Source organism: Ranitomeya variabilis, chromosome 1 (genome assembly GCF_051348905.1).
Source record: "Ranitomeya variabilis isolate aRanVar5 chromosome 1, aRanVar5.hap1, whole genome shotgun sequence".
Taxonomy (NCBI): domain Eukaryota; kingdom Metazoa; phylum Chordata; class Amphibia; order Anura; family Dendrobatidae; genus Ranitomeya; species Ranitomeya variabilis.
The window spans coordinates 227,891,258-227,898,217 of NC_135232.1; positions in this window are offsets into that span (position 1 = coordinate 227,891,258).

Here is a 6,960-nt window from a genome sequence, read left to right on the forward strand (position 1 = left end):
AGCGGCATGAAACCTCGGACCTGAAGCCTACCATGGACCCGGAGCTCCTCGCCGCAGAGATGGAGGAGCTGGTTCAGCAACTTCTAAAGACACAGATGACAGCGATGGCGGCCTGGAAAGAATCCCTGGTCCGGAGAATGACAACCGCCCAGCCACAGCGACAGTACTCACCAGCAGCGCTCCCAGCCCCGGCGGAACCTGCACCTTCGACCTCAGTGGAGCCTGAAAGCAACACTCTGCTGGAAAAGGTGACACCGCCGACGGAGACCCCGGACCTCGCAACTGCTACCCCGACAGAGCCAGAAAGTGAAACACCGCCGGAAAGCGAGATGCCGCAAACGGACACGACCGCGCCGCAGCACCAGGCCCTGCAGACAGCACGCCAGGCCCCAGCGGAGATGGAACAGAACACCGGCACCGGCGAGACAGGTATGCTAACTGCCCCGGTAGCTGAAGACTCCTTAGTGGGACCACTAGCACCCCCGCCAACTTTAATGCTCAGACAAATTACGACTGCCATAACTTGGGACCGTATGACTGACGTGTGCGACGCACTTACTGAGCCAATGACCCCTGTGCCATCGCCCCTGAAGGCATGCAGGCCCAAAGAGACTGTTCAATGGAAGCATCCCCAGACAGACCGGGCCATACCATCACCCATGCCTGGTACCCTGGACTGTGGCCTGCTAACTACAGTAAACCAGGTAAAGACTTACAACTTGTGTCCTTTACTCATTTTACCTGCCTACACCTTCATCGCCATACACTTCAGGACTTCTGGGGACCTTGCTTCACCTGTGGGAAGCGTTACCATCATTTCTGCAACAACATCCCCCAGAGGACCCCTTTAATGCAGCGTCGATCCCACAATTGACCGAACACCACAGGTGACGTCACAACAGACTTATTTACAATTCCCCTTTTATTGGAAGCCCAGGGCCACGGACCAGGTAGCAGCCACCGTGACATCCCCTTTAATAGCCGACCGGACCCGGTACCAAGTACCCCACTGCCCTGGCGGGGCGCTCCAACTTGGTGTCACAAACAGGATGGACCGACCCATTGGAATGGGTCCTGTGCGCCATGGATTATAAGGGACTGTGTGAAATTGATTTGTGTAATGGCCACCATTGCTGCTTCACGAGGCGGATAAAAGGAGGAAGATGTGTTGCCATGGGTGGAGTTCAAGAACCGGCGCGAAAGCTGGATCCACCCCCTCCAGATACTGTAATGCTAACAAAAGATGCCCGTCACCAGGACGGATCCGCCCCAGAGATGGCTGGCGGGAAAGTGCGGGAGGCACTGTTAAGAAAGCCCTGGAAGCGTGATGGAGAAGGACACGGAACAGCGTGGCAGCAGTATGGCTGCACGCTACCTGGTAAAGGCTTTGGCGGACAATGGAGAAGAGCCGCCAGAACCAGCAACTACCTCTAAAGATGTCCCCGGTCCGCAGCGGCATGAAACCTCGGACCTGAGGCCTACCATGGACCCGGAGCTCCTCGCCGCAGAGATGGAGGAGCTGGCTCAGCAACTTCTAAAGACACAGATGACAGCAGTGGCGGCCTGGAAAGAATCCCTGGTCCGGAGAATGACAACCGCCCAGCCACAGCGACAGTACTCACCAGCCGCGCTCCCAGCCCCGGCGGAACCTGCACCTTCGACCTCAGTGGAGCCTGAAAGCAACACTCTGCTGGAAAAGGTGACACCGCCGACTGAGACCCCGGACCTCGCAACTGCTACCCCGACAGAGCCAGAAAGTGAAACATCGCCGGAAAGCGAGACGCCACAAACGGACATGACCGCACCGCAGCACCAGGCCCTGCAGACAGCACGCCAGGCCCCAGCGGAGATGGAACAGAACACCGGCACCGGCGAGACAGGTATGCTAACTGCCCCGGTAGCTGAAGACTCCTTAGTGGGACCACTAGCACCCCCGCAAACTTTAATGCTCAGACAAATTACGACTGTCATAACTTGGGACCGTATGACTGACGTGTGCGACGCACTTACTGAGCCAATGACCCCTGTGCCATCGCCCCTGAAGGCATGCAGGCCCAAAGAGACTGTTCAATGGAAGCATCCCCAGACAGACCTTATGGGATTCCCAAAAGAGGCCCTATCAGCAGCTAATGGTGTACAACTGATCGATAAGGAGGACGTCTGCCGACAGCAGATATTAAAACTCGTAGCGGAAGAGAAAACCCGCAAAACTAGGTGGGAAGCTATTGAACAGAAGAACTTGTTAGCTAAAGCCCAGTCCCGCACAATTAAACCTGCGAGTAGGGGACCTATCAGAACAGGAACTGTTGTCTCCTTCAATTTGGATAAAGGATGGGACTTCATCAAGGAACAAATAGGATACAGGGAACTATTCGTCAACCGCAGGGACGTGGAATCACATCTCCTAAGAGGACACCCTGACCGTGACTTATACCCTGGTGACAAAGTGACTTATACCCAGCACCATGGAGAAAAGGGATATTATGCCCTACATGTTAAAAGGTGACCAACCCCACATGCCTATAACCGTGTAGCCACTGCGAGTGGACAGCAAACTCGGGCTACACAGACCTCTTATGGACATTTTTGTAAGGAGTCACTTGCTGACCCCGGTGTTAACGAACTTCCACAGTCAGGAAGCTGTACACGCCAGGACCTGCCCTGGAAGAAGCAGAATTAAAGAGACATTCACCTGCGTGAAATTGATGCTGTGAATATGTTATGTTTATGTTTTTTTTCTTTGCAGTTTGTATGGACAATTGATACCTGCAGACAGTTCCATAAATAGTTTGGCACCTGTTTTGGTGCCCCCTATTCTTTGATATATCCGCGCGCTGATTGCGTGAGCAGGACTGTATATATATGTGCCTGTTTTGCTTTTCAGGTTTGGCGCAAAACCTCCTGGCGCAGCAGAGACAAGGATTGGTCAATGCACCTTGTTAATTTCAAAGTTTGCACTTTCACCTGTGTGCTATAGTAATAAAAAGTTATGTTATCGTTATGTTATGCAACGTTCAAGAACTGTACCTCCCATAAAGGGATGCTCCAGTTTTCATCTGTTAAACCTGTTGACATGCATGTCTCAAAATTGTCTTAACCTGTAATGCCTGTTTTTCTTTTCCCAGTTCGGGAGTACTGGAATTAACGGGGGGGGAGTGTAACCCCCCAGGTAACCGTTTGTTACAGTGATGTTGCTTTCCCTTCGGGGAGGGTAATATCGTGCTCAGAGGCAATGGAGTTCTCTTCACCAGGTAAGGCACCCACATGCAACATATTCCAAATCCAGGCCAGGAGGGGGAGCTAAGGACCCAGATTCAGGGGAGCTTCCCTAAGCTATATGTATCCTGACCCAGAGGAGGAGCGAGACAGTTGGTCCAGGGAGACCAAGCAAGGCAGTCTGATAGAGACACTGAAGGAGAAGGAAGTCTGAGAGAACAGACAGAGAGGAGTGGCTGCCACGAGGGAGCTGCAGCCTTTGGAAGGAGAAAGACCTGAAGGGTTGTATGTGGTGGAGCTTCAGAGGAAAGGAGCGAAGGAGAGGAACAGGGCTCAGAGGGGAACTGTGACCGGGCACCCTCAGAGCCGAAGCGCAGTACCAGGAACCAGGAGCCCGAGGCCTTAGTGGAACTGTAGGACACTTGGCAGAACCGGAGGGCTGAGAACTTTATGGGATTAGCCCACACCACACCTGAGACGCAGCAGCACCTGAGGAGCCCAGGGTATGATAGAGTCCCTATAAAAAGGCTCAAGCTGCCCGTCATGCAGGTACCTGTCTCAGGACAGGAGGAATAGAGGACTCTGCAGAAAGCTTCAGGCAGCAGGGACTTCATATACAGCAAGCGTTAGTTGGAAAGGCTCACGGACCTTGACTGGAAAAAGGGAATCTTCAATTGCCTCCGAGCCAGCCGGGCCGTACCATCACCCGTGCCTGGTACCCTGGACTGTGGCCTGCTAACTACAGTAAACCAGGTAAAGGCTTACAACTTGTGTCTTTTACTCATTGTACCGGCCTACACCATCATCGCCATACACTTCAGGACCTCTGGGGACCCCGCTTCACCTGTGGGAAGCGTTACCATCATTTCTGCGACAGCATCCCCCAGAGGACCCCTTTAATGCAGCGTCGATCCCACAATTGACCGAACACCAAAGGTGGAGTCATGTCAGACTTATTTACAATTCCCGTTTAAAGACCGCTCCCCTTTTATTGGATGCCCAGGGCCACGGACCAGGTTGCAGCCACTGTGACATGCCCTTTAGTAGCCGACCGGATGCAGTACATAGTACCCCACTGCCCTGGCGGGGCGCTCCACTGTACGATACTGTAGCAGGATTTCCTGGGGCAATGGACTCCTTCCCCGTCACTCAACCTAAGCTAGGAGACCACTTGGCTATACCTGATGGTGGAGATGCTGGGGTCTTGTACCTTGCTATGCTCCTACATGTACGCTGAATTATTTCCTCTTTCACTCAGGGAGGTATAGGATGGAAGTGTACAGGATAACAGAAACTTATAAATAATCATATAAATACACTCACAAAACAACAGAGTGGAAATCAAGGAAACAGTGGGATCATACCTCCCAACCGTCCCGGATCCCGCGGGACTGTCCTGATTTTGACAGTCAGCCCCGCAATCCCGGGAGGGACATTAGTTGTCCCGCACTACGTGCCTAGGGTGGGGACAATGCAGGGGGTGGCACCTGAGCAAGGTTTGTGGCTGTTTTTTTAATTTTTTTATAAAAGTTGGGTCACCTCCCAAAGCCCCCCCGCCTGCATCCCACCCACCCACCTTGAAGACAATACTCACCCTGCTCCAGCGATGGCTGGTCTCGGCTTCTGCAGCGCTCCTGAATGAGCGGTCACGTGGTACCGCTCATTTAGGTCATGAATATGCGCATATTCATGACCTATAATAAGCAGTATCACATGACCGCTCACCCAGGAAGAAGGTGCTGAGCCGGGAGTCGGGACACAGCGCGAGAGGGATGACCGCGCGGTGAGGAACAGGTAAGTATGAAAGACGGGGGACAGGGTAAGGGGGATGAAGGAGGACGGTAAGCTGCGCCGTCGTCATTCAAGATGGGGGCGGGGGAATATGAGCCATGCATCATACAGGAGGGGGAAATATGAGCCATGCATAGGGTGGGGGGGGGAATATGAGCCATAGATACAGGAGGGGGGTCAGTATACAGCATTAAGCATCATGTGGGATCATTATACAGTATGGAGCATCATGTGCAGCCAATATACAGTATGGAGCGTCATGTGCGGCCATTATACAGTATGGAGCATCATGTGCGGTCATTATACAGTATGCAGCATCATGTGCAGCTATTATACAGTATGGAGCATCATGTGCAGCCATTATACAGTATGGAGCATCATGTGCAGTCATTATACAGTATGGAGCATCATGTGTGGTCATTATACAGTATGGAGCATCATGTGCAGTCATTATACAGTATGGAGCATCGTGTGCAGTCATTATACAGTATGGAGCATCATGTGCAGCCATTATACAGTATGGAGCATCATGTGCAGTCATTATACAGTATGGAGCATCATGTGCGGTCATTATACAGTAGGAGCATCATGTGCAGTCATTATACAGTATGGAGCATCATGTGCAGCCATTATACAGTATGGAGCATCATGTGCAGCCAGTATACAGTATGGAGCATCATGTGCAGCCAGTATACAGTATGGAGCATCATGTGCAGCCATTATACAGTATGGAGCATCATGTGCGGTCATTATACAGTATGGAGCATCATGTGCGGTCATTATACAGTATGGAGCATCATGTGCGGTCATTATACAGAATGGAGCATCATGTGCAGTCATTATACAGTATGGAGCATCATGTGCGGTCATTATACAGTATGGAGCATCATGTGCGGTCATTATACAGTATGGAGCATCATGTGGGGTCATTATACAGTATGGAGCATCATGTGGGGTCATTATACAGTATGGAGCATCATGTGCGGTCATTATACAGTATGGAGCATCATGTGCGGTCATTATACAGTATGGAGCATCATGTGGGGCCATTATACAGTATGGAGCATCATGTGCGGTCATTATACAGTATGGAGCATCATGTGTGGCCATTATACAGTATGGAGCATCATGTGGGGCCATTATACAGTATGGAGCATCATGTGCGGTTATTATACAATATGGAGCATCATGTGCAGCCAGTATACAGTATGGAGCATCATGTGCAGTCATTATACAGTATGGAGCATCATGTGCAGTCATTATACAGTATTGAGCATCATGTGGGGTCATTATACAGTATGGAGCATCATGTGTGGCCATTATACAGTATGGAGCATCATGTGCGGTCATTATACAGTATGGAGCATCATGTGCAGCCAGTATACAGTATGGAGCATCATGTGTGTTCATTATACAGTATGGAGCATCATGTGCGGTCATTATACAGTATGGAGCGTCATGTGTGGCCATTATACAGTATGGGGCACTGTGTGGCCATATTTTTTTGTTTATAATTATTGTATATGAAACAGTGTGATCGGCAGTGCTAAATGGGTGTGGTTGGGTCATGGATATGGGTATGACTAATTATGAATGGGTGTGGTCAGAGGCGTGGCCGCAAACTTTGTCCCTCTTTCCCATCTTCAAAAGTTCGGAGGTATGGTGGGATTGCCAATCCAAATGGGTTAAGGATTAGGATAAAACACACTATAGAAAATCCTCGCAGAGATATCTCTTGGGAACAACGCCAACCAACTGCTACTAATTCAGACTACTCCTTCAAAACTAAACTAGGAAGTTGTAGGCTATCTCCAGCAACTCCCCAGTGCAAGTGGTGAGCATATATATCTGAGAGGAGTGGCCAACACAGAACAGCTAAGAGAATTCAGGACAGAGAGCTCCAGGAGAGAGACAGAACTGATTAACCCTTGCAACAACTAAGGAACTGCTAAA